Raw genomic sequence first — 25,436 nt, forward strand, 5'->3', positions numbered from 1 at the left:
TGTTGTGTTTCCCCATAGCAATGTGGAAATGCATTAAAAATAATTTGGGGGCTTTGGGGGGGGAGGAAGTTTGAGTCCCCAAAACAACAATTGTGAAGGGATTGGTGGCTTGCCTTGAATGACAAGCTGCTGAGTGGGGAGAGAAATCTGGGTTGTTCTGGCTTCTCTGCCACCTTGTCAGGAGGCAAAAAGCCATGATGAGGCAGCGGGAAAATGTGTGGGAGAGGGTTTACCATCAGGAAACTTGCAAACATGCAGCTTCCAATAATGCGTTTGCAAGCAGGAGGTGGAGCACGTTTTACACCTCCATGCAGAATCGGTCTAGATTTACAGATCATTTTGCTTAGCATGCAAAGCTGATTCTTTGGGCCAGCAACAGAGGCAATTACTTGAAGCTCTGGCAGCACCTGTAAAAACGGTGGCAAGAAGAAGGCGGCCTGAATTATGCCTATAAGAACTACTTGGGTCCCTGCAGCCAACAGTTGTGTGCCACCCTGCTGTGCTGCACCTGCATGGCTGGGAGCTTGCTCTAAGTCCAGAGTTCAGTCTGGGAGACAGAGTTCACAGAAATGCGGGGTGGGGAGTGAAGTCAAGCCAAACCATAGTAAAAACCAGAGAGAGCGGGACAAAGGCAAAACACGAACCAGAATCAGGAATGGAGTTGAAGCCAAGGCAAAGGAGTCAAAGAGTCAGAGCAGGAACGTCATACAATCCCGAGGACGAAGAGCAGGGAGTCTCAGGAACAGAGCTTTGCCGTGGTGAATCAGAACAGGAGTCCCAGAAGACAGGCAGGGTACTGCATGCGCTGTCCCCATGGAGAACCTTACCTCAAATTCCTTCTGAAATAGCCAGAGCTGGGTGGAGCAGCGCTCAGCCAAAGGGTCTGCACCTGTAGCTGCTGTTAGGCCCCATCTACCTTGATAGCGAGCTTCCAAGCATGCTGATCTTCTGACAGCTGTCAAGGTAGATTGCCTCCTCCGATACTGCTGTTCAGGGCTTGCTGGGACCTTGGCTTGTGGCCTCTGGTGCTGCTCCTCCAGCAAGGCTTCTGAGCTGATCGCTGCTTTGTCCAAAGGCTTGGCATAGAAGGACTGAGTTTCAGCCTGGGTGTGCCCAGGCTGCTCCTCCTCTGGTGGCTCAGGCTGCACCTGGTCTATGGCAGTTGGGTCTCCCCGTGCTTTTGGGAGATCCGCTGCCTCTGGAGGGTGCGGGCATGACAGGTTGTGTCCAAGATGAGCCGTTGAGGTACTGGCAACACTGTTGGGACTTGGCTTTCTGCCACAGTGTCTGGTCAAATACAACCAGATCTTTCCATCTTACCTCCTGTATTCAGTATTTGGCCAAAATGCTTGCTTTAGAGATTATTACACAGCAGAATGACATTGAAAAGAAAGCATATTTCTCTGCCACCATTGCTTCTATACAGTGCTGTCCATAGGAGTTTTCAAATGGACAGTAACATACTACATTTTTTCTTGCCATAGGAGTTAGATAAACCTGAAAGACCCCCTGCAATCAGTTTGCTAAGTACTTTTGTAGATAAAATAATGTGCAGCCATGAACTATTGGTAGGGTATGTATGTGTCTGCCTGGATAGTTTTGATGGATACTTTTCAGTATGTGTAACCTAAAGATATGGACAGAATCCTTGGAGAAGTGTGACCTGCCTCTAGCGCTCTTCATCTTTGCCCTTCCTGCTGTCCTTCCAGAGATTTCCCTGCTGTACTGTAAAGGTGCTGAAGGCATTGGAAGCTAAGCAGGGTCAGCTATGCAGAGACAGGTAATGGGAAACCACCTCTGAACATCTCTTGCCTTGAAAATACTATGGCATTGCCATAAATTGGCTGCAATTTAATGGTTAAAAAGTTATGCCGTTCTTAAAGAAGCCCTCACTCAAACAGAAACATAGCTATAATTTGGTGGCCAGTCCCCAGTTTATGCAAGGTGTTGGAGATTATGTTGATTCTCGAGGATATGCAATCTTTTTGGCCCAAGTGCTGAAAAAGCTCTATGTACCTGTGAAAATGTTGGTGTCCTGGCAGACAAAAAGACAGGGGACATACTCGAGATTACTTGGCAAGGTATATTGGGAGTAAGCAGAGCTGCAGCAGCTCCCACCTTGAACCTAGCTGGCAGCTGCATGGATCTAGGAGGTGATAACAACAAAAGTTATTCAGAGTCTCCTGAATTGCTTGGGCAGAGAACTGGCCTAAAGCAAAATGATCAAGTATGTTGCTGTTTGCCATCTGTTATGAGAGGTTGCCTACCTCTCCTATGGATCTTTCTGTACTATTAGTTACAATATCCTTCTGGAATGTCTTGTTGAGGTGGGACAGTGGTTCAGCAGCAGAACACTTTGTGTGCAGAAGCTCCCAGATTCAACTTAAAATTCTAAGATTCAACAATTCTAAGATTCAAATCCCAGATTCAATTTAAAATTCTAAAGGATCTGATAGTAGATGATGTGAATGACCTCTGCTCAAGTCCTTGGAGAGCCACTGCCAGACAGAGTAAGCTATCCTGACTTTACTTATAATAATTATAATAATTTTTTCAACAATAGTTCAGAAAAGTTACAAAGAGTTACAGAAATAAAGAGTTTTACAAATATTTCAGATATTTGTCCCAGTATTTTTAAAGTCTTCCGGCAGTCTGTTAACAAAATTCGTTCGTTTAGCCATTACTGCTAGTCGTCTACGTTTCGTGCCTCATGAGTCCACATGGGAGCCTGCTGTTGCTTTCAGCCAGCGGTGATGATGAGTCTTGTTGCTGCAGGTATAATGCTTAACAAGCTATCCTGACTTTGATAGACTTGTGGTCTATATCAGCGCAAGGCAGCTTCATCTGAGATGGTGCTGTTTTGTAGTGGTTCCAGTCCTTCCCAGAGGGCAAATTTCAGAAAGTGATACTGGGACCATTGCCGCATTAGAATATATACCTTCTTTTATCCTCGCTTTGGATTTCCTTTGGATGCTGCAAGTCGACTCTAGTGTTTCCACATTTGGGCTTTCTTCTCCTTATTCCCCAGGCTGATATTCACAACATGCTTTCTGCACTGAGTCTGATGGAGGCAGTGTCCCAGCATGCTTTGCTCCCTTCCCCTTTTCAAAAAATGTTTTTTTTTTGTACCTGCTTGCACCTTTATTTGCATTGTGCCCCATAGGCCCATTATGCACGGCAGCGGAAACGGCGATTTCGGGTCACATGGAAAACGCGGAAGGGGAAGACGCGACGCACACCGGTTATGCACGGGGCGGGGCGCGACGGCGGCAAAACCCAGAGTAACCGATTATGCACGCGGCGATACGGGCGCCGCTTCTGGTTGCGCCCCGGTCACCCGGAAGCTGCGCTTTCTTCCGCGTTTCACGAACACGGCTTTTTTAGCGGCATGCACCAAAGGTGCGGCCGGTTGCAGCCAGCACCATGCATTATCGGTGATTTTAGTCGCCGCCATTCCACCCCGAATGTGCGCTAAAACCCCCGTGCATAATGGGTCTTAATCTCACCACTCTGTGTCCTTGATCACCTACACTCTTCTTCCCAAAGTGTCCTGAATGTAATTTTAAAAAAACCTTGGTTATAACATTATAACACTACTGTGCAAGACTGCAAGCCCACCTTTTCTAAAACAGCGTTGCAAAGTGACCACACTTTAAAAAAAAGTCAGATTTTTTCAGAATGGAGGGAGGGAGGGGGAGCGAGATGGCGATAAGGAAAGGGACATGCCCAAACAACTCAAAATGGTGGGCACGGGGAGAAACTTGATTGCACACATTTCCGCATTGGGGAGCCCCAAATTAGACCCTGTTAAACCCTGCTTGAAAAGATGAAATCTGGTTTTCTGGGGATTCCTTTGCTGCAGGGCAAGTGAGGGGGCAATTTGGGACTGTGCCTGAAGAAGCAAATTTTAGTGCAGAAACAGACAAGAAAGTCAACCCTGTAAAAATGCAAATCTGAATGATATCGCTAGTCATGGTGACTGCTGCTCTGCTCCATGTCATCTGACGCACAAGATGTTGCAAGGCTTTCTTGTATTTGCTCTACAAAATACTGGGGGACTCTACTGTCACCAATATGATGAAGATACTTTACTGTATTTCTCTTCACATTCTAGAGAGGCATTCATAATTCCACACCAGTGACTGAGTTCAGTAATTGACTAGATGAGGGAGAATGACCTGAAGTCTATTCCAAGCTAGGATGAAGTATTATTAGTTTTGAATATGACTAATCTGACTCCCTTTTATGACTCTTGGATCTTGTGCTCAGGCCATGGCAGTAGCTAAGAGTGTATTTTACCAGGTTCAACTCATTCACTGAGTATATCCTTCCTGGAGAAGAATGGTCTTGCCACAACAATTCATAACATCAAGATTAGACTACTGTAGTCTGCCGTCTGTGGGAGTACTTCTAAAGAATACCCACAAGCTGCAATTGTTCTAAAATATGGCCAGCTGAATACTGCACAGAATGTGCATCTTGTGTTGACTCTTAGTAGGTTTCAGAGCAGAATTCAGGATGCTGGTTTAAAATGTTAAAGCTGTAATGGTTTGAGTCCAGTATATCTTCTCCCATTGGAGCCAAGCTTCACAATAGGAGTGCTTTGTTTTTCATCATTGACTGAGACATGTTGGGTGATGATGCTGCAACCAGTGTCTTCTTGTGGCTGATATCTGTATTATTAATTATTTTAAATATGTTTCTGCCATCTTCTTGATTATTGAACTTCCTCTCTAAGATATACAAGTCATACCATTCCTGCAGGTATTTTGATAACAGGGAAAATGTTACTGTTTCTGGGAACATTTGTTATTTATTGATGATGTTTTGAATTTTCCTTTTTCCCCCTACTGCTGTTTTCTACTCCTCGTTTCATTGGCTTGTGCCATTTTCTGTTATTATCCGCTGTTGGTTTTATTGGATTGGCTGGATTTTGAGATCTTGCCTTTGCTGATGTTTTTTATTTTGCTAATATGTAATATTTGTTGCCTTGTGAGTCATGAATTAAAACTTAATATTTTAACAAACAGATGAACCTAAAGAGATAATCTTAGCTTTAAGAATGGTATGGAAACTTAAGAATACTTGGAACTCAGTCCCATTGAAAGAAATAGATTTAGTATAACTAGGATAGAGCTTAAGCTACAAAATAAATTTGGGAGAAATTTTACAAACTACCATTTGAAGGTATGATTTCCTAGGCTACCAAACATGCTCGCTAGTTTGGTCCTTATCAGGATGAGAGATACACAATGGCTATTGAAATTCTACCAGTGCTTGAATTACGGGGCAGGGGAATTAGATGGGCCCTACTCTTGGCTTCCCTTAGCCTCTCTTACCGGTCACCGTAAAGCAACCTCTTCCCCAGGTCAGTTCTTACAGGATATTGTACAAATTATTGATATTCAACGTTTAGGAGGGCATATGTATAACCATCAGCCAGGTGCTCTGCCCTCCATTTTAGACTGCAAACACTGCCAGCAACTTCCTATTCCTGCTGAACTGCCCTGAAAAAAACAAACACTGTATTTTATTTATATTTATTTATGTATTATTTCTATCCTGCCACTCCTGTTGACTGGCTCATGGCAGTTAACCAATAAACCCCCTTACAGATTCATATTATTGTATCCTCTCCCCAACAGCACCAGAACCATAACAATAATTCTTTTCTTCTCACTATGCTTGTGAAAGGTGAGATCTAGGAAGGAAAATAACCCTCCCCCGTGCAGGGCTCAGAGACTTCCTTAGGGAAATGATATCATCTGAGATGAATGGCAGATGGTGCAGGAAGCCAGTGATACACAGTGGATTACCCCATCCACTTATCAGACTCCACACAGCCAGTGAAATCTCTGTAGCTGTCTGTCTTCTTTACACTGGAATGAAGTAACTTTCACTGTGAATTCACCTTGCTTTTGCTACCCTGTTATTTCCAGAATGGCAGTTTCAAAAATACATTTATTGCTTTCATTCCCTCTCCTGGTTATTCACCTGGGAAAGAGGTTAGCTAGGTCCAGGCATTTCTTCTAGTACCTCTAGACTCAACTGGACAGAATCAAGTTCTCCTCTGCTTGGTTCCTCATTTGAATTGGATTTCCTGCAACACTCTTTTGCTCACTTCTCTGCTGGAGTTCAAGAATATGCACTGATTCTCCCCTTGACACCAGCCATAGTTCTTGGGGGTCCTGACATTGCTCCAGAAAGAAGGGAAACGTTAAAGAAATCAGTGAGGCATTTACCTTAGCCACTATAGACTCTGAGGTGGCTGGTGCTCTTGGGATGCGGCAAGGGACTCTGCTGGACAGGAGGGCATATCTAACCCAACCAAGTGCTCTTGGGACAGCTGAGAGAGGTCTTGACATGGATGGATCGGTATACAATAAACGAAGCAATGCAAAACTGAAAACCGGGCTCAGTTAGCACACCCTCATGGAGAAACATGGGTATGAAATTGAGGCAGGAAGGCCCTGGGGTCTTTTGAATACAGGTGTCAATTCCTATTTCCAAGAGCTGTACAACTCAGTAGCTGCATCTCAGTAGTGTTTGGATGAGGTCCCTAAAACTATAGCACTGTCCTTTGCTTTGGCTGCTCCAGTAGCTTCTTTATAAAGCTTGAATAACGTTGAAGACTGATTTAGCAGTCATTTACACCTTTCCCAAAGACACTGATAACCGGTTTAATCAAATTGCATCAGTTCACTGAACAGCACTAAAGTTAATTGAAGTGCATTGTGTGATTACTTTTTAACTATAAACACAGAGGTAAGTCTGCAGTAAAGTTAAAGGAGTGGCAAAGTGCTGTTCCTTCCGTGGGTTCCCTTGAAAATGACTGAAAACGAGAATGGCCTAGTTTAGCCTCCTGTTAATCTGGCCTGGAGCAGATGCTTAGGTCCTTGGCCTTGAATGAGGTTCGAATAAATGCTGCTTCTGTGGTGCGGAAGACATTTAAAATCTGTCAGTTGAAGGATTTAATCAAGTTATGGGGGAGGGGTGATCAGTAATATTTTAGGTTGGATGACCATTTGCTGTATAGAGTCCGTAAATACTCCTTGAAAATGTTCCTGCATCTCTTTTCCTGCAAGCAGCAGTGCCACTTGGCACAGAAGAATGTCACTTGGGGTGCTCAAGCTGCTTGCTCTTTTCCATCCTTGGCTGAATCCCTCTGCTTTTCCACTTAAGCAGGGGAAAGGGGGAACTTTGGATGCCTCGGGTGGCCTTTCTAATCCTAGGGCCACCTGTGGGCTGGAACTCAGCCTTGCAATATAGGACCACAGGGACAATAGGAATGGCAGTTCGTGAAACAAGCCGATAGAGCGTTTTGCAACTCCGACCCTCCCACAAGCCACTTTAACCTAGATCTCGAGCACATTTTGCTGCTTCCTCTCTATTCCTGCAGCAATTCTATATGGATTTCAAGCACCAATCAGATTTTGGGACTGTGCTGTTGATATCCTCTTGAACGGGAGGTGCTAGGGGCAGGTGCATGAGGACAGAGAGGGAATATTTTGTCTCATTTGTGTATGTGCATTTCTTTCCCATTCCCCTCCTCCCCATCTTGAGAGATCATTTTTATATGAGCAAACTTAATTTTTTAGTGTTCAAGGGAAATAAAAAGGTATTCCCTTTGGCAGCCTTCCTCTCTGTGATCCCTTTGTTACTCTCCCAGATATGTGTTTGAATAAGAGCCTTTCCCCCTCCCCTCTCCCTTTTCATCCTCCCTGCTCCATCCTGCAGTGAAGTCACAATCCAGTGTTTGTAGACTCCATGTGATGTCACAGAGTCAGCCTTGTGACTTCACTCGCAGGCTCAAACAGAAGGTGCAGACGGGGCTGGGAGAAGAGGGGAAGAAAAAAAAATTGAAGCCCCCACCTCATCCCATCCCCCACCCTCTTCGTTATAAAACCAGTAGCTGAGATAAATCGGAAGGGGGTGGGGAGAAGCAGCAGGAAAAAAAAAGAGAGCTGAGAATGATGCCTGAAAGCAGGTACAGTAGCCTTGGCTTTATGTCTGTGTTCTTCTCGGAAGTTCCAAGTGCCCTGGAGAGGCCAGATCTTGCAGACCACACACACTTGTGTGTGGTGGTGTGTATGTGTGTGTGTTGCCACCCAGTGACGCTCTGGCTGTACGGTGCATTCGGCAGTAGTGTGTGTGTGTGTGTGTGTGCATGCGGGGAGGGAGGCAGTGAGCGATGGCAGGCGAGGGGCAGGCGAGCAGCTTCAGACCATTTCTCAGAGGCACACGCAGCTGGAGTCCTATTGGGCTGGCCGCGGCGAGCCTCTTTCTTGTCCATTTCAAAAGGCCCCAGCTGCTGGCTGCTCTCTGCAGTCTGTCTTGCAGTTTTGCATAGATGACACAAATGGGTTATTGGGTTTCTGCGCCTCCGAGGTTGTTGTCGTCGTCGTTTCTCTCTCTCTCTCTCTCTCTCTGTCTCTCTCCCTCCTGCTTTGCAGGTTAGCGGGGGGCGGGGGTTGAAGCAGCCTGGTATTTAAATGCGGCGCAAGCTCTGGGAAAGGGAGAAAGGTAGGGCCTCAGGGTCACATTCCCAGCGGCTCGCGTGTCTCCCTCTTTCCCTGTGTGGGCGATGATTTCCACGGCGTGAATCTCTCCATCTTTCGAACTGACGACATCACAATAGCAATGCGGATGGAGCAGCCACGCAGGCAGCGCGCCGCGCCGTCTCCCCCAAAATCCGGGGCGCGCGGGGCGGGGGTGTCGCTGCCAAAGCCTAGCCGCCCCTCCCTTTGTGTCTCTCTTGGGGAGTGAGTGTGTGTGCGGGGCGGTGGGGGGGGGGGGGTGGCCCGGAATCGGCTCCAGGGAGAGCATCAAAGGCGGCCAATTAAGGCCGGGAGCGCGGCGCGGGGCTTTGCGCTTTCGGGCTGCCGAGGAGCCGTCATTTTGTGTTCGCCCGTGTGGCGGAGCGGGGGGCGAGACGGGGCGAGGGGCACGGCGCCGCCTCTCTGTAGTTGTTCAAGGCACACGCCAGGGGAGCTTCCAGGGCGCTCCTCGGAGGAAGAGGGGCTCTTTCGGGCAGCGACCCTGCGCTCTCCGGCGCAGCCGCCGACAGGCTCGCTGACAAAGATGGGGGCGGGTTGGGCTGGAGCCTGGCGGCGCAGCGCTTCTTCTGGCGCAGCTTGGCCCGCCGAGCGCAGGAGCAGGCGGCGCTGTGCCCTTTGGCTCCCGTGCCGGCGAGGGCTGGGCGAGGGAGAGCGGCATGAATCGGAACCTGACAAATGGGAGAGCCGCCGGGTCACCCAGTTCTCAGCCCAGAGGTCCCCGCCGCCACCCGCTCCTCTTCCTCGGCCACTTGCCTCACCCCTGACAGAAGACTTGGACGGACTCTGACCCACAAACCCATTTCTGCCATTATTGGCTTGATTTGCGAGGGCAGATGTATGCCATTAATTGCATAATCCTCCTGCCTGTGTAGAAAGATCCCCAGTGGCTGATTCTGAGCAAACCCACACAGGCTGCCTCTCCAACGAGCCTGGAAGACGAGCCTGGAAGACAGCCTGACTCTGCAGTCTCGGGGGTGTTTTCTGTGGTTCCTCACTGGGGAAGGGCACAAGTGCTGGGGTGTAATGAAGGCAGCAGAGAGTCCTCTGTGACACTTTAGAGACTAGCAAATGCATTGGGCAGAAGCTTTGGAGGAGAAGCTGTTCAATGTGATAGCGTTTCGGGGCTTGGGCGATGGACATTCGGGTTGAAACCCTTGACCAGGGGGGAAGCTCCCCAGCTAGCCTCCAGCTGATCATTTCCACTAAGGCCAACCTGTCTTTATAGGGTTGCTGTCAGGCTAAAACATTTCTTTGAGCTTCTCTGAGGAAGAACAGTTTTCTTTTGACTTGTCCTAGTGCCCTTGGATCAAAGTAACCCCGACCTTTCAGAGGTTGGTAGGCAGGAGAGAGAGCTCAAGCTCTTCAGCCCATTAATTGATAAGGGTGAATGACCTTGCACCAAACCATATTGCAATAATTAAGATACTGTGTGTAAATATGACCTCTGTTTTCTTTGTCTTCATATTTCAGTTTCACTGTTCTTAATCTGCCTTGAAAGATGGATTGCAAAGGTTTCCTATTCTTAAACATGCACAGTCTACATATTTTCTGACTTACTTGGAAATGCTGTCATCCCTGTATGCCAGTGGTTCCTGTGCAAAGGCTAACACCACTGTGGTGGAATTGTGGTCCAATGCATGCCCTGCAGCAATACCAGAAATGCGGTAATAGCAGAAAGAATAAGTGCATGCAGACAGAGACTCTCACAGCACCTCTGGTAACACAACTACCATGGTCCACCAATCACAAAGTTGTTCACCAGTGGTGCTGCCACATTGGCCATGCAGGAAGGAGACAAATTGGCTGACAGCCCATGATGTCACCCAACCTGGTACACCCCTCCCTGCGTAGAACAGAAGCAGGCAGCCAGAAAGAAAGACTATAGCGCCTTCCCTACTGCAGATTGCCATAGCACAAGGAGGAGGAAGGCTGTCTCTGACCCTAGGGGGTTCCCTCCCTGCAGGCAATAGTACAAACATAAGACTGCATTCACACAACTGTTATTTTGACAGCAAACAGCCAGGGTCAGATAAGGAATTAAGCAATGACATTCCAGTTTCAGCACCTAGCCAGGCTCATAGCCCAGTGGGTAGGAAAGAAGCACGAGGAACACAGGAGGAACCCGCAGGCAGCTCCTAGGAGGAAGGGTCAAGTCCTGCTGTAGGAACACTGCTTTAACAGTTTCAGTGCTGGTGGTTGTGAGAGGAAAACAATCATTCTGCAATGTAAAACTCTAGCTGCAAGAAGAATATTTTCAGGGACTAGGATCTGGCAGTTCAATGGAAAAGAGGAAAGGGAAACAGAAGATGCTGCTTAAAGCTGACAACCACAAGGATATATGGATACCAGGTAGGAAAATAATGCATTTGGGGTATTCTGCAAGCAGCAATAATGTTAGATGCAAAAAGGCAAAGAGCAGCAGGAGTTGGTTGTTTCTTGTTTATGCTGAGAGCCACCCTGGGACCCCTTTGTAGATTAAGGGGTGAAGATATAATTCTCTAAATAAATAGAACCTCCAAACCTCTCCCTCAGTAGATCAGCAGGAGCTGACCGAAGACAGACTTATGATGAGGCTGTGGTAGTTCCCCAGGACCCAACCTTACTACCCCCCTTCCTTTGCTCCCTGTCCTATGCATGGCAACCAAGGAACACACTGTTAACCTGTAACCCAGTGGAACAGCACGGGCTTGAAACACATGACAACCCAGCTTCTAGCCATGTTATGATGTCTGAGAGAAAACAATTTAGAAGAGAGATAGAAAAAACACAAACTGAAAGCAGTTGTATAATAACCAATCAGAAGTGGTAAAAGAATGTGTCTAATTCCTAGTTCTTTGACCCAAGATGCCTTTCTTTTTACTCTCCCCCTCCTTTTATCCCATCCATCCACACCTCCCCCATGTTCCATTTGTGGACTGTCAGTACCTGATGCTTTTTCTCACAACGGACCATGTTATTAATCTCCTTGCTTCACTGCACGCACATGAATATATGGAACTGCTTTGTAATGAGTCAAGCCATTTGTCTAGCAAGGTCAGCATAGGCCTTTTATGCACGCACATCTTACTTTTGATTTTCACTGAATTTGAGGCAGTAGGGCTTTATTTCAAATGCCATATGCACACTTCACACCTTTTTTTCTCCTTCTGATTTTTCTTAGGAATTGCAGAGTATATATTCTGCGTACCCATGAGAAAAAAACGACCTTATTGGTCACTTTTGCACTGGGTGTGTTTTTAAAAAGCAGGATAGATTCTTAAAGCTGCATTTACACTCAGGTTGCCATCTTAGCAGAATGTTAGTGGTTCTCCCCCCTGAACACATACTCCATTCTTGCTTACTTTTCCCATCATGTGATTTTTATTTTACAAGTGTGACAAGTCCAGTGAAATAGGTTGTTTTTTAAAAACTTTGATCACTGGTAAAAAAAAGTTACTGGGAAAGCTTTAAGAGGTAGTACTCACTCATGCTTAATCTCTCTCAAAAAAAGCACTGATGAAGGGAGGAAGATGGTGGAAGGTGCAGGTCGGGAGGACCGACTTTTATGTGGGAGGTGGAAGAGTGGCCTCTAAGGGGTGAGAAAAGAACAGTGAGGGAAATCCAAAGGAATCATTATGCTTTTGAATAACCACAAAAAAAACCACTCTCAGAATTCATGAGAGAATAGCAACTGGAAAGCAAACCGAGCGCTGAAGGGAGGAATATCCACATAGAACAAAAAACAAAACCTGACAGCCATGCACAGTGAAAGAATGGTGGAAGTGCAGAATGCAAAAGAAAACCTAAAGGACACGCATGGAGAAAGCATGGGAAAACACCTGTGCACAGAAGGCCATAGTCTTAGTGGCAGTGGCAATTCAAAGTTTGAGGTGAAGGAGTTTCTTATTATCAGCTACTTGATCTGTTTGGCTGTAGTACTGGGGATTGAACCTAGGACCTTCTGCATGTAAAGCAGATGCTGTATTACTGAGTCATGGCATTGCCTCAAGTTCTTCAAGCAGAGACGACCCGTCAGCCGAAGATGAATAAACAGAAAGAAATTTCCAAGCTGGCGATGGCAAAAAGCTTTATTCAGAACGAGTTCCTAGGTATAAAACCTCGTTTTCCTATATTACTTCCTCAGTAAACTAACAAAATTAAAGTATATCATGTCTTCATGCAGACCATATATAACAAGAAAATATAAATTTTATGTAACTAAAATATTTTTCTACCTTATTTCTAAATTGTTTTTTTTTTCAGGGATACAAACAAAGTCTTCAAGACACTATCTAATTTGGAAGCAAATATATACATATTATATCAAAAAAACCTTAACAGCAAAAAAGGAATTATTAAAGAACATATGTTAAATATACATACCTTATATTTTATATACCTTATATTTTATATTTTAAGACATATAATTTGGGTCTATTAGTATCGAAGGTCCAGCTTGGACATTTCTTTCTATTTATTCAAGTTCTTCAAGGGCAGAAATGGATTAAGAAGTTGGGGCCCTAGAAGGCTCTTGTAATGTTTTTGATCTTTTCTGAAACCCATTATTTATAACTAACGCTTATAAAGGTACTTCTTTGTAGTGTTCTGAGATCTTGGCTTATGCTGTCTCCTTGCTTTCCTTGGTGTTTCCTGTCTATTTTTGCTGCCACCAAAGGTTGTCACTTTAGAATTCTTAGCTGGACCCAAAGAGCAGGATGGCTTAGTTATATTGGGTAGAGTAATAGAATAATCAATGCATTGGGATGGCTCTGAGGTAAAAGGGGATCTTTTTTGCCGAACAAAATAGCTGCTTTCTCTTAAACATATATAGAATTTATTTAGAAGCATAACACTGCAGTGGTTTTAAATAAATAAAATGTTATGGGCCTCCCACCTTCTCATTCCAGATCATCCCACCACTGAAAAAATGGCTGAGAAATGGGATAATTGGAACACTACGGGACATTTATTGCTGAAGGCCTGCCTTTTTAAAACTACAGCAGCAGGCATATAAACCCCCACATTAAAAATCTAAGGAAAAGCACACATGGAATTCTTATGTAAATAGCAAAACACCACAGCCTGGGCTACTTTCAGACACCAGGAGTTCTGATGGGATATTATGGCAAGGAACCTACTCCGTCGTCCTTCATTCATACATCATCAGTAAGTCTGTTGAGATGGGTAACAAAACAGGGTTCCCTATCTGCTAACCATCACAAAAAGCGAAGCACGGTTTAAATGGTTAATCATAGAATCATAGAGTTAGAAGGGGCCATCTAGTCCAACCCCCTGCTCAACGCAGGATCAGCCCAAAGCATCCAAGAAAAGTGTGTATCTAACCTTTGCTTGAAAACTGCCAGTGAGGGGGAGCTTACCACCTCCTTAGGCAGCCTATTCCACTGCTGAACTATGACTGTGAAAATTTTTTCCCTGATATCTAGCCTATACCGTTGTAGTTTAAACCCATTACTGCGTGTCCTTTCCTCTGCAGCCAATGGGAACAGCATCCTGCCCTCCTCCAAATGACAACCTTTCAAATACTTAAAGAGGGCTATCATGTCCCCTCTCAACCTCCTTTTCTCCAGGCTGAACATTCCCAAGTCCCTCAACCTATCTTCATAGGGCTTGGTCCCTTGGCCCCAGATCATCCTCGTCGCTCTGCTCTGTACCCTTTCAATTTTATCTACGTCCTTCTTGAAGTGAGGCCTCCAGAACTGCACACAGTACTCCAGGTGTGGTCTGACCAGTGCCGTATACAATGGGACTATGACATCTTGTGATTTTGATGTGATGCCCCTGTTGATACAGCCCAAAATGGTATTCACCTTTTCTTACCGCTGCATCACACTGCCTGCTCATGTTTAGTTTACAATCCACAAGTACCCCAAGGTCTTGTTCACACACAGTGTTACATAGAAGCGTATCCCCCATCCAATAAACATGCTTTTCATTTTTCTGACCCAGATGCAGAACTTTACACTTATCTTTATTAATTTGCATCTTGTTCTCATTTGCCCATTTTTCCATTGTGTTCAGATCTCGTTGAACTCTGTCTCTATCTTCCGGAGTATTTGCCAGTCCTCCCAATTTGGTGTCATCTGCAAACTTGATGAGTAGTCCCTCCACCCCCTCATCTAGATCATTAATAAATATGTTAAAAAGTACCGGGCCGAGCACCGAGCCCTGAGGTACCCCGCTACTCACCTCCAGACTCATGAAACACCATTGACAACAACTCTTTGAGTGCGGTTCTCTAACCAATTCCCTATCCACCTAACTATGTGAAAATCCAGATTGCAGTCCTTCAATTTATCCATCAGAACATCATGGGGAACCTTATCAAAAGCTTTACTAAAATCCAAGTAAATGACATCAACCGAATTTCCACGATCCAGTAAACCTGTTACTTGGTCAAAAAAGGAAACCAGGTTGGTCTGGCAGGACCTGTTGGAGACAAGGGCTAATCTGGTATATTTTTCAGAATATTGAGCTAAGGCCTGGGGGATCCAAGTCTGAATCTTTACTCAAACATGAACTTCACTTGTGAGCTCCATGGGAAACAAATAGGATAAAAACATATGAACCGATAGGGTAGTATTTACTGAACAAGATCAGCAGTAAAGTGAATTCTGCAAGCAATCCTAGAAGTATTGTTGGCAACATTTCTGTTCTTGTGGAGCCTATGACAGGCTACATGGTGTGCCAGATGCAGCTTTGCTTTATTGCATCCCCAGCCTAGCTACAGCTACAGCTATTCAGTTGCTGTCTGTCAGGCATGTTGGAAAAGGAGAGGAATTCTGGGAGTCCAAAGGGAAAGAAATTGCTCCATATTCACCATGGATGCTGCTGTCATTGGTCTCACTTGTGATCTGCACAGCACAGGGCTTGAGAACCTTATTGCCTTTGAATGTTGGAGGGCTAGTTGCCTGTACAAGACAGACACGAGAACTGTGATGAAACCTGTGGCTTGGATATATATGGTTACCATATGAGAAAGTACTGCTGCGTGGTACCTGAATGCCCCACTCTGTCCAGTCTGTCATGGTAGTCCCTGTGCTGTCTGCATGTGACTGTTCACTTTTAGGAGATGTTTATGTAGCAAACTCTAAAATACCATCCTCATGTATGCTTTGATTTCTGCTCTGTTACCACGTGCTAGCAAGGAAGAATGTGTCATGTCTGCTCAACAGTGATATGTGGAAAGCAGTGTTTATGAACAACTGTGGTTGTGCACATCACTGCCTTTACAGAACGTGGTGATGATGGTCCATCAGCATTTGGCAGTTGTAGCCAATAGAGTTCTCCCTATGTATGACATGCATGCTTTCTTCTTGTCTCCTGTGTGAGAGATACTCCTGCCTCCTGTAGAATATAAGATGGTTACTTTAGTTTGCATGCTTTCCTGATATTACAAAAGAGAGAGGAGAAATGCTCTGGCTGTGGGAGTTTGATCTGAGTAGCTGATGGAGTATGTTTAGTAGGTCCCACTTTAAGCTATGGGTATCTTTTCTATTCTATGCTTGTATGGGATGCATACTGGCATCTGGCCCTCTCAATTCCTGGCAAATAGATGGGGAAGAAATGGAGATAGTGACAGATTTTATTTTCCTGGGCTCCAAGATCACTGCAGATGGGGACTGCAGCAAAGAAATTAAAAGACATTTGCTCCTGGGGAGGAAAGCTATGGCAAATCTAGACAGCATCCTAAAAAGCAGAGACATCACCCTGCCAACAAAAGTGCGTTTAGTCAAGGCTATGGTATTCCCAGTTGCAATGTATGGCTGCGAAAGTTGGACCATAAGGAAGGCCGAGTGTCAAAGAATTGAGGCTTTTGAACTCTGGTGCTGGAGAAGACTCTTGCGAGTCCCTTGGACTGCAAGGCGAACAAACCGGTCAGTCCTAGAGAAGATCAGCCCTGACTGCTCCTTAGAAGGCCAGATCCTGAAGATGAAACTTCAATACTTTGGCCACCTCATGAGAAGGAAGGACTCCCTGGAGAAGAGCCTAATGCTGGGAGCGATCGAGGGCAAAAGGAGAAGGGGATGACAGAGAATGAGGGGGCTGGATGGAGTCACTGAAGCAGTCGGTGCAAACTTAAATGGACTCCGGGGAATGGTAGAGGACAGGAAGGCCTGGAGGATCATTGTCCATGGGGTTGCGATGGGCCGGACACGACTTCGCAAATGGGATGCCTTGTCAGTGCAGCCTTAGAAACAGCAACGGCATTGGGTTTCTGGAGATCTGAGGCAGAGTATCTGTAAAAAGGTTGTAAGAAGATATGTTTGCAGTATATCTTTTTTAAGAGCCATAGATCATACATTATTCCTGCAAAGTACCTTTTCACAAGGGCCCGTATCACCAACTATTCTTTGGTCTTTTTAGTGCTATGAACAGAAGCACAAAGTGATCTAGCCTCCTAGTGCACGGCATAATATTATGAGCTTGGAGTCTGGTTGGTCTGATGTGCTCCTGGGTGGCATACTGTGACTGGATGAAGATTTAGTTGCAATTCTGTTCTTGGTTGTGGGCGTGAAAATGTGTGGGCAGTAGTCTGGAATGATTCACTACAATGGGAATGTTTTAAGACATCTCTTTTATAGGTGCATTGTTCTTTGTGGTGTGTATGCAGGCATGATATTTGATCTCCTTGCCTGTGCAAAGCTTAGAATGTCCTAAAGCTATGCTAAATTTTTTTTTGAAGGCTGCCATTATCTATCTTAAGAGAAAGCGCACAGACATGCATGTCTATGGGAGTGGTGCTTTTTCACTCAGGTATTGTTCAAGTACTGCAGTATTCCACTGATCCTTATTTCCACCGACTTTCCTGCATTAACATTGCTGGATTTTTCTTTTTTGATGGCATAAGAGTTCTGCCAGTACAAAGCATCACTCTAGTGTAATCCTTTCCTACTGCAGCTGTAACTTAGGACAGAATTGGTCTACAGGAACAGTTAATGCATGTTCACATTGATTCTAATTTGTCTTCTTCCACTCTAGGCTGGGCTGAAGTCTAATTGTATTTAATTTATTTATTTGCAGGTATAATAATTATTTTATTTATATCTCGCCACCCCCACAAGTGACTTGTGGTGGGTAACAATATAACAAGCCCCACATAACCCCCCATAAAAGCATAAAATTATAGCAACAACCATCTTTGGCGGCATACAAAGCTACCCCCTCAACCCCGTTCTTGGACTGTATTCTTGTGCTGCAGGGGCCAATGAAAAAGGGAGGTCCAGTGTACTGGCAACCCAAAGAGGGGCCTTATATCTTATTTGCACTGACCTCAACCATAGACCTGGCAGAAGAGCTCCATTTTGCAGGCCTTGAGGAACTGTGACAGCTCTGTCAGGGCCCTCAGCTCTCTTGGGAGCTTGGGAGCTCATTCTACCAGGTTGGGACCATTAATTCTTTATTCTGACCCTGCATTGAGCAGGGGCTTGGACTAGATGACCTGTGTGGCCCCTTCCAACTATGATTCTATAGATGAACTATTATTGTACCAAAGTTTCTCTTGGAGCTATAAACTGTCTTCAGTGGGTATAGTAAACAGTTGTTGGCCAGCCTTCCTGACTCAATATATCCAGTTTTTTTTCTTTATGCAAATCTTGTTTGACTCTTACATTCTTATGACTCCTGTAGACTTTCTCTTGGGCTTCTAATACCGTTCCCGTCAGAATCTTTTCCATCTCAAATATTTTTCTTGAATTGTGACACCCGAACCTGAATGCAGCCATACAAATAGAGATGTCAGTCCCCAGGTGGGACCTGGGGAATCTCCTGGCTTTACACCTCATCCCCAGGTGACAGAGATCTGTTCTGGAGAAAATGGCTGCTTTGAGGGGTGGACTCCATAGCATAGTCCACTGAGGTCCCTTCCTGCTGCAAATTCCACCTACTCCTGGCTCCACCCCAAATTTTCCAGGTATTTCCCAACCCAGAGTTGGTAATCCTACATACAAATGAAGTCTGATTAGAGTAGAATATGAGGTGCTAGTATCATTTCCCAGGTATTTTGTTAATTTCGCACATTTTTATTGTGAATGTCAGCACTCCATTGGCTCAAATATATTTTATTTAAAATAAATAGGAAAATGAAAAGTGATTTTAGCACTGTTAATGTTTACATGGCACTGGATTTTTATATATCACGGGATCTATTTATCTGTAGTCTACTTTTTAGTGCAGATTCTGAAGGCAAGGAACAACATTTACACCAGCATAGAATTCCATAAAAATAAATGAACAAATGTATCCTGCTGCCAATTAAACCAATTAAGAGCATATTTAGTACAGAAATGTAAATAATAAAAGCTTGTATAAAATGGCCAAGGGGGCAAGTCTGCAAAAATTCAAAGTGGTTGATTCTACAACTTGGGAACTATTATAGAAAAACTTTATGCAGTAATCGCCAACCTAATTGAAGAAGAAGTGTTGGTTCTTATATGCCGCTTTTCCCTACCCGAAGGAGGCTCAAAGCAGCTTACAGTCACCTTCCCAATCCTCTCCCCACAACAGACACCCTATGGGGTGGGTGAGGCTGAGAGAGCGCTGATATCACTGCCCGGTCAGAACAGTTTTATCAGTGCCGTGGCAAGCCCAAGGTTATCCAGCTGGTTGCATGTGGGGGAGTGCAGAATCGAACTTGGCATGCCAGATTAGAAGTCCGCACTCCTAACCACTACACCAAACTGGCTCTCCTTGAGGGTGAGTTTGTCAAGGAGGTACATTCTGTCTTGATACACAAGATAATAACTTGGATGGTAGTGACCAGGCACAAGATGTAATAATTTGAATTTAACATCCCCCTTCCAAAAAACCTGGCTGCCAATGGGATCTTGCAACTGATGCTGGGGACTTATTTGTTGCCATTTGCTGCTTCCAAAAACTTCCTAGGGCAGCCCTATGTAGACTACATTACAGTAATCTGGTTGTAAAGTATGTAGTAGCCAAACCCTGCTAATCTAGAAAGTTGTATAATTAGCAAATCATCTTAGATTTCATGCTTTTGGTCACTACCATCCTATAATTGCCTATATCCAAGACTATCAATGTATTATTTGGTGGTGGTGAGGAATTGGCCCCATTAAAGATATACATTTCCACCACTTCACCCGTAATAGGCCTGCCTGCCAGAATCAACCCTATTTTGTCTGAATTAAGGTTCCAGTTCATTGAGATTTGCAAGGGTAGTCATGACGAAGCAGGAAAAGTATAAAGTGCAAAGATGTGTTGCTGGCTACCAATAGTATTTCCCATTACTATGTAGGGATGTGAACATTATACAGTGAAGAAAGCTGACAGGAAGAGAGTATGTTTCTTTTAAATGAAGGAGAGATTTACAGGAGCTAAAATGACTGAATTGAGGCTGTCGTTCTTTGGCCACATTATGACCATTTACGCACTGGGAACTTCACTGCCCCAGCTCCCGTGCAGGAGAACAAATTGGGGGTGGATGAGGTGCACCGGGCCAAATGCTCCCCCGTGTGGGTGCAGGAAGAGGTGGGGCAACCTGCCACGACTAAAACTCCAGCCTGCAGCCCAGCATGAAACCTCCAGTGCATAAACTGTCTATGAGAAGATGAATCAATGAAAAAGACAATAATGCTAGGAAAGTTGAAGGCAGTAGCAGCAGAGGGAAAAGACACAACATGAGATGGATTGACTCAATAAAGGAAGCCGCAGCCCTCAGTTTACAAGATCTGATAATGGCTGTTAAAAATAGGAAGTTTTTGAGATCATCAATTCATAGGGTTTCCACAAGTCAGGAGTGACTTGATGGCACTTCATATACACAAGGTTCCAGTTATTCATCTTCATCCAGCCCATTACTTCCTTCAGATAGATATCAAAAAGAAACCTCCTGCTGCCTGTCTTAATGTATGTCTGCAGGGCAAGTTGACTGGTGAACTTTGCAGACAATTAATATGGATGGAATTGTTACATCATACAAATGGCATGTGTAAGACTGGACTTGCCAGTCTCCCTTCTTTACTCCTGCTGGATTTCATTTCATATTATCCAAATGGACAGTTTTATAATTCTGGCAAATACTCCAGAAGATAGAGACAGAGTTCAATGAGATTTGAACACAATGGAAAAATGGGCAAATGAGAACAAGATGCAATTTAATAAAGTGTAAAGTTCTGCATCTGGGTCAGAAAAATGAAAAGCATGCCTACTGGATGGGGGATACGCTTCTAGGTAACACTGTGTGTGAACGAGACCTTGGGGTACTTGTGAATTGTAAACTAAATATGAGCAGGCAGTGTGATGCAGCGGTAAAAAAGGCGAATGCCATTTTGGGCTGTATCAACAGGGGCATCACATCAAAATCACAAGATGTCATAGTCCCATTGTATACGGCACTGGTCAGACCACACCTGGAGTACTGTGTGCAGTTCTGGAGGCCTCACTTCAAGAAGGACATAGATAAAATTGAAAGGGTACAGAGAAGAGCGACAAGGATGATCCTTGGCCAGGGGACCAAGCCCTATGAAGATAGGTTGAGGGACATGGGAATGTTCAGTCTGGAGAAAAGGAGGTTGAGAGGGGACACGATAGCCCTCTTTAAGTATTTGAAAGGTTGTCATTTGGAGGAGGGCAGGATGCTGTTCCCATTGGCTGCAGAGGAGAGGACCCGCAGTAATGGGTTTAAACTACAAGTACAACGATATAGGCTAGATATCAGGGGGAAAAATTTCACAGTCAGAGTAGTTCAGCAGTGGAATAGGCTGCCTAAGGAGGTGGTGAGCTCCCCCTCACTGGCAGTCTTCAAGCAAAGGTTGGATACACACTTTTCTTGGATGCTTTAGGATGCTTAGGGCTGATCCTGCGTAGAGCAGGGGGTTGGACTAGATGGCTTGTATGACCCCTTACAATGCTATGATTCTATGATTCAAACCTTCCAAATTATTTACCACTTTCTCCAGTTTTGTGTCCTCCTTAAATTTTGAAAGCCTAAGATCCAGCAAAGTTGCAGGTGAGCAACACTGCATCCTAAGAAATCTAAATCTAACGGAGCCATTAGTACCCTCTGAGCATGGTGGTTCAGTTTTCCAAATAGCAAGCTGCAGGATAGAAACTAACAATACTGGATGACGGAAACTGTGAAGCAAGAGGAATAAAAGAAAGCTTTCACATCAAATGCTGGGTATGTTAATCTTAAACAATAGAAAGAAATGTGTGGCTTTGGCTTGGATGCCTTTTATAGCACTTATTCTGCAGACATTGGCAGGTGATGACGTATATCCCCTTGCCATGAAAAGATTCACCTGCTGATTTCTGAACAATGATACCTCTTTCACAGCCCTTTGGTAGGCCTTTCCTGACTTTCAGACAGCTTCCTGATCTAAAAGCGCAGCAAAGGGCCACCTAACAGAGTTACTAATTCATGACTGAAGCCCTGTTACAAACCTGCTCTGTCCCCAAGGCAATACAAAAATAGAAGGGTGGGACCCAGTAAAACAAACAGAACAATAAGCAAAACAAGGGACACTGGGATGCCTTTATGGAAGCACAAAATAGCTGAATCCAGCATAGTAAGTTGACACACAAGGTGTCCAACCTTCAACACAATATCTGTTTAATAGTTCCCAATGCGTTTTGCTACACAGCACTTTGTTAAGAGATTCAAACTTAAAAATGAAAATATAGAAAACAAAATTAGTACTGAGGTATAAGTCAAAATTGAAAAAATGTCATGAATATATTTTTAAAAGCATTAAAACAAACAAATTAAATTCTTTCATAACAGAAAAGCTTAGGCAAAATGAACAATAGCTAAAGTACATACATTTGTACAATAATAATAAATATAAAGGTCTACCTGATATACATTAGTCTGATATGTATTAGTCTATAGTCTAACTATTTCAACAGCCAATATCTGTAAAAGCAAACAGATATATTAGAAGGATATATAACTGCAAACAAAAAGACAACAAAATATAACATCCAATCTAGTTCTCAATCAATAAACCTTTAATGACATGAACAATCTAGTTCTAATAGAGACAACAGCTAAAGAGATCAGTTTCACAAACAGCTTCCCAAAACTTGTAGGCATTCCAGATGCACTAAACTAAGTTGAAAAACTCAAAAACTCATTAAATGCCTTAAGTGATTGATAACATCAGTGGTAAGTGTAAAAAGAAGGAAGAATGCTCAGCAAAAATTGAAGGTCATATACCAACCCCTCATAACATACTTATACAACAGAGATAGGGAAAACTATAAGAAAAGTTGAAGGTTCTATTGGTTATTCAGACTACATGGTGAAACTGTGCCAATTTTAAAAACAGCATGAGCTTCCTTCTGCTCCAAACCCGGTTAATGTCCAATCTCTTGAGGCTTTAATTCACAGCTTTCTTAAACACATTTAAAAAAGGTGTTCCCATGTATGATCTTTTAATAAAATGTTCCACAATGGGAGCAGAAAGGACTTCATTTTTGAGACGAGATTTATGTTCACTGATACAGATCCTAATTGCATGAGTCTTTTGCCAATGTAAACCAGAGAACAAGGGCAAAGAATCTTAACACCGCCCGTGGTGCCACGGGCGCCACGGACTAAATAAAAGGCTAAGGGGTTCTGGGGCGGGATGTGTCCGTGATGAGGAAGGGTCCGGATTGGACCCTTCCTCCGAACAGACAATCGGAGGGACCAATCAGCAGGCGCACAGCGCCTGCCGATTGGTCCCTCCGATTCCCAGCCCCAGCAACTGCGAGCCGCGTGCAGCGCAGCTCGCAGTTGCTCCTTTGCCGCCAGCCTGACGCGTCGGAGGCACAAAGCACCTCCGACGCGTCAGGCCGCACGAAGCGCCTCCGACGCGTCAGGCCGCACATAAGGGAGCGCCCGCCAGCCGCGCAGAGCGCAGAGCGAGGCTGCCGGGGGCTCCCTTCCCGGTGGCCTGGCGCGGTGAGAGGCGCAAAGCACCTCTCACCGCGTCAGGCCGCCGCCCAAGGGAGCCCCCGCCAGCCGCACTCCCCGCCAGAACGCTGCGGGAACCTGCACCACTGTCCTCAGGCTTCTGCTGGGCCCAACAGAAGTCCGGAGCGGCCTGTGCGCCTGCCCGACGGCCCGCCATTCTGCCCGGCCCAGGGCTGCCCTTCTGCCCAGCCCAGCCTTCTGCCAAGCCCAGGGAGAGCCTGCCCCTGCCACCGCAGAAGGCCTCTGCCAGCTGCGGACCCGGCCGGACCATCAGGTAAGCTGCCGTGCCCGGGCCGCCTACTCTGTCCCTTCCCCTTGCCCCTTCTCCCCTTTCAAAGCCCATTTTTAGAAATGGGCTTTGAAACTAGTCAAATATAAAACATTAGAGCTAGCACAATTAGAGAAACGATTGTTTTAAAGTCAAATTGTATTTAGAAAGAAAAATCTTAGAACCTTCAATAAAACAGGTACAAACAGAACAAGAACCACATTTATAAGATGAGATTCTTTAACATTCTTAAAGTGATCAGTTCTAATAGACCTTTGTTTTTATTATTACTGTTGTACAAATTTATTTACTGAAGCTATTGTTCATTTTGCCTAAGCTTTTCCGTTATGAAAGTATTCTCCTAGAATTATTTTGTTTTAATGCTTTTTAAAATGTATTCATGACATTTTTTCAATTTTGACTTATACTTCAGTGCTAATTTTTGCTTTGTATATTTTCATTTTTAAGTTTGTAGAATCCCTTGACATAGCGCTATGAGAAAAACATGTTGGGAACTATTAAACAGATGTTGTATTGAAGATTGAAGACTCCTTGTGTGTCAACTTACTACGCTGGATTCAGCTATTTTGTGCTTCTATATAGGCATCCCAGTGTCCCGTTTTGGTTCTTGTCTATAGATATTTCGGCAACACTAACACAGGACCTAATAATATCAGTCACATCATCACTTGCTTATCCTCTAACATTAAATCTGAAATCTGTCAACAATGCCCTTATTCTGTCTACCTAAGACAACCCATTCAGGCTCTGTGAGAAACACAAGGAAACAATGAATAAAAAACAAGAGTTGTAAATCTGCTCAACATTTAGAAGTCAGTTTATGAACTTTTTAGTCTACAAAACTACTCTGCTGATGATCTGAAAGTCATTATTCTTCAACAAAAATTGTATTGGAGACTACAGTTATTCACTTTATTTATATTGTGCCTTTTCCCCCATTGGGATCCAAAGCAGCTTACATTGTTCTCCTCCCGTCACAATAACCATGTGAGAAAGGCTAGTGTGACTGGCCCAAGGTCACTTTGCAAGCTTCCATGGCACAAGCACAGGTATTAAACTAGTTACAAATTAGTACTGAAGATGATCAGTGTACATCTCTTGCATATGGTGGAGCTATGCATAGAAATATCACAAACAATACTGCTTGCATTTTCTTGACTTGCTAGCTGACAGCATGCTTGATACATAAGATAAATTAGGTTCTAGTTCATGAAAGTATATACCACAATAAATCTATTGGCCACACACTAAGTCTGTTGGCTGCTGATTGCTGTACATTTAGCTGCTGCTGCTGCTGCTAAAAGCACAAGAGATATCCAGCCTGGTTTTTCTTTTTTTTGGGGGGGGGGGGGAGGCGGGGTTGGAAGCGTCAGTTGATAACCATATTTACATCTAGTTACAGTGCTTTATTTTTTCACTGTAAATTATTATTATTATTATTTAAAAAAACACACTTGTCGAGATTTTCCAAGTTAGTAGCTCAGTATTAGGTTGATTTCATTTCCCAGTATTATGACCTTACGTGATATGATAGACAAACTGGGTTATAGGAACAGGTTAAGTCTTGCTATGAAGCAAGATAAGGTCCCCAGCTGTTTTCATTCACTTACAGAGATTGCAATGAAGGAAGGAGGTCAGCTCCAGCTGAGTGTGAGGCCTCATCAAGAAAGTA

The 25,436-nt window shown here is 44.4% G+C and overlaps 1 protein-coding gene across 7 annotated transcripts in view; it reads left to right on the top strand.

Moving 5' to 3' along the window:
* The window catches only part of TCF20 (transcription factor 20), a 206,650-nt gene that overhangs the window by 118,461 nt on the left and 62,753 nt on the right, over positions 1-25,436 (top strand). The window contains exon 1 of one of the 7 annotated variants that reach the window (XM_077339318.1): positions 7,786-7,987. The exons of 5 other annotated variants lie outside the window; for them this stretch is intronic. The gene's annotated coding sequence lies outside the window, so the exon portion shown is untranslated. Of the gene's footprint in view, positions 1-7,785; positions 7,988-10,065; positions 10,908-25,436 lie in introns of those variants that run through there. One more of the 7 variants, XM_077339319.1, reaches the window with a different exon arrangement.

Source organism: Paroedura picta, chromosome 5 (assembly GCF_049243985.1).
Source record: "Paroedura picta isolate Pp20150507F chromosome 5, Ppicta_v3.0, whole genome shotgun sequence".
Taxonomy (NCBI): Eukaryota; Metazoa; Chordata; class Lepidosauria; order Squamata; family Gekkonidae; genus Paroedura; species Paroedura picta.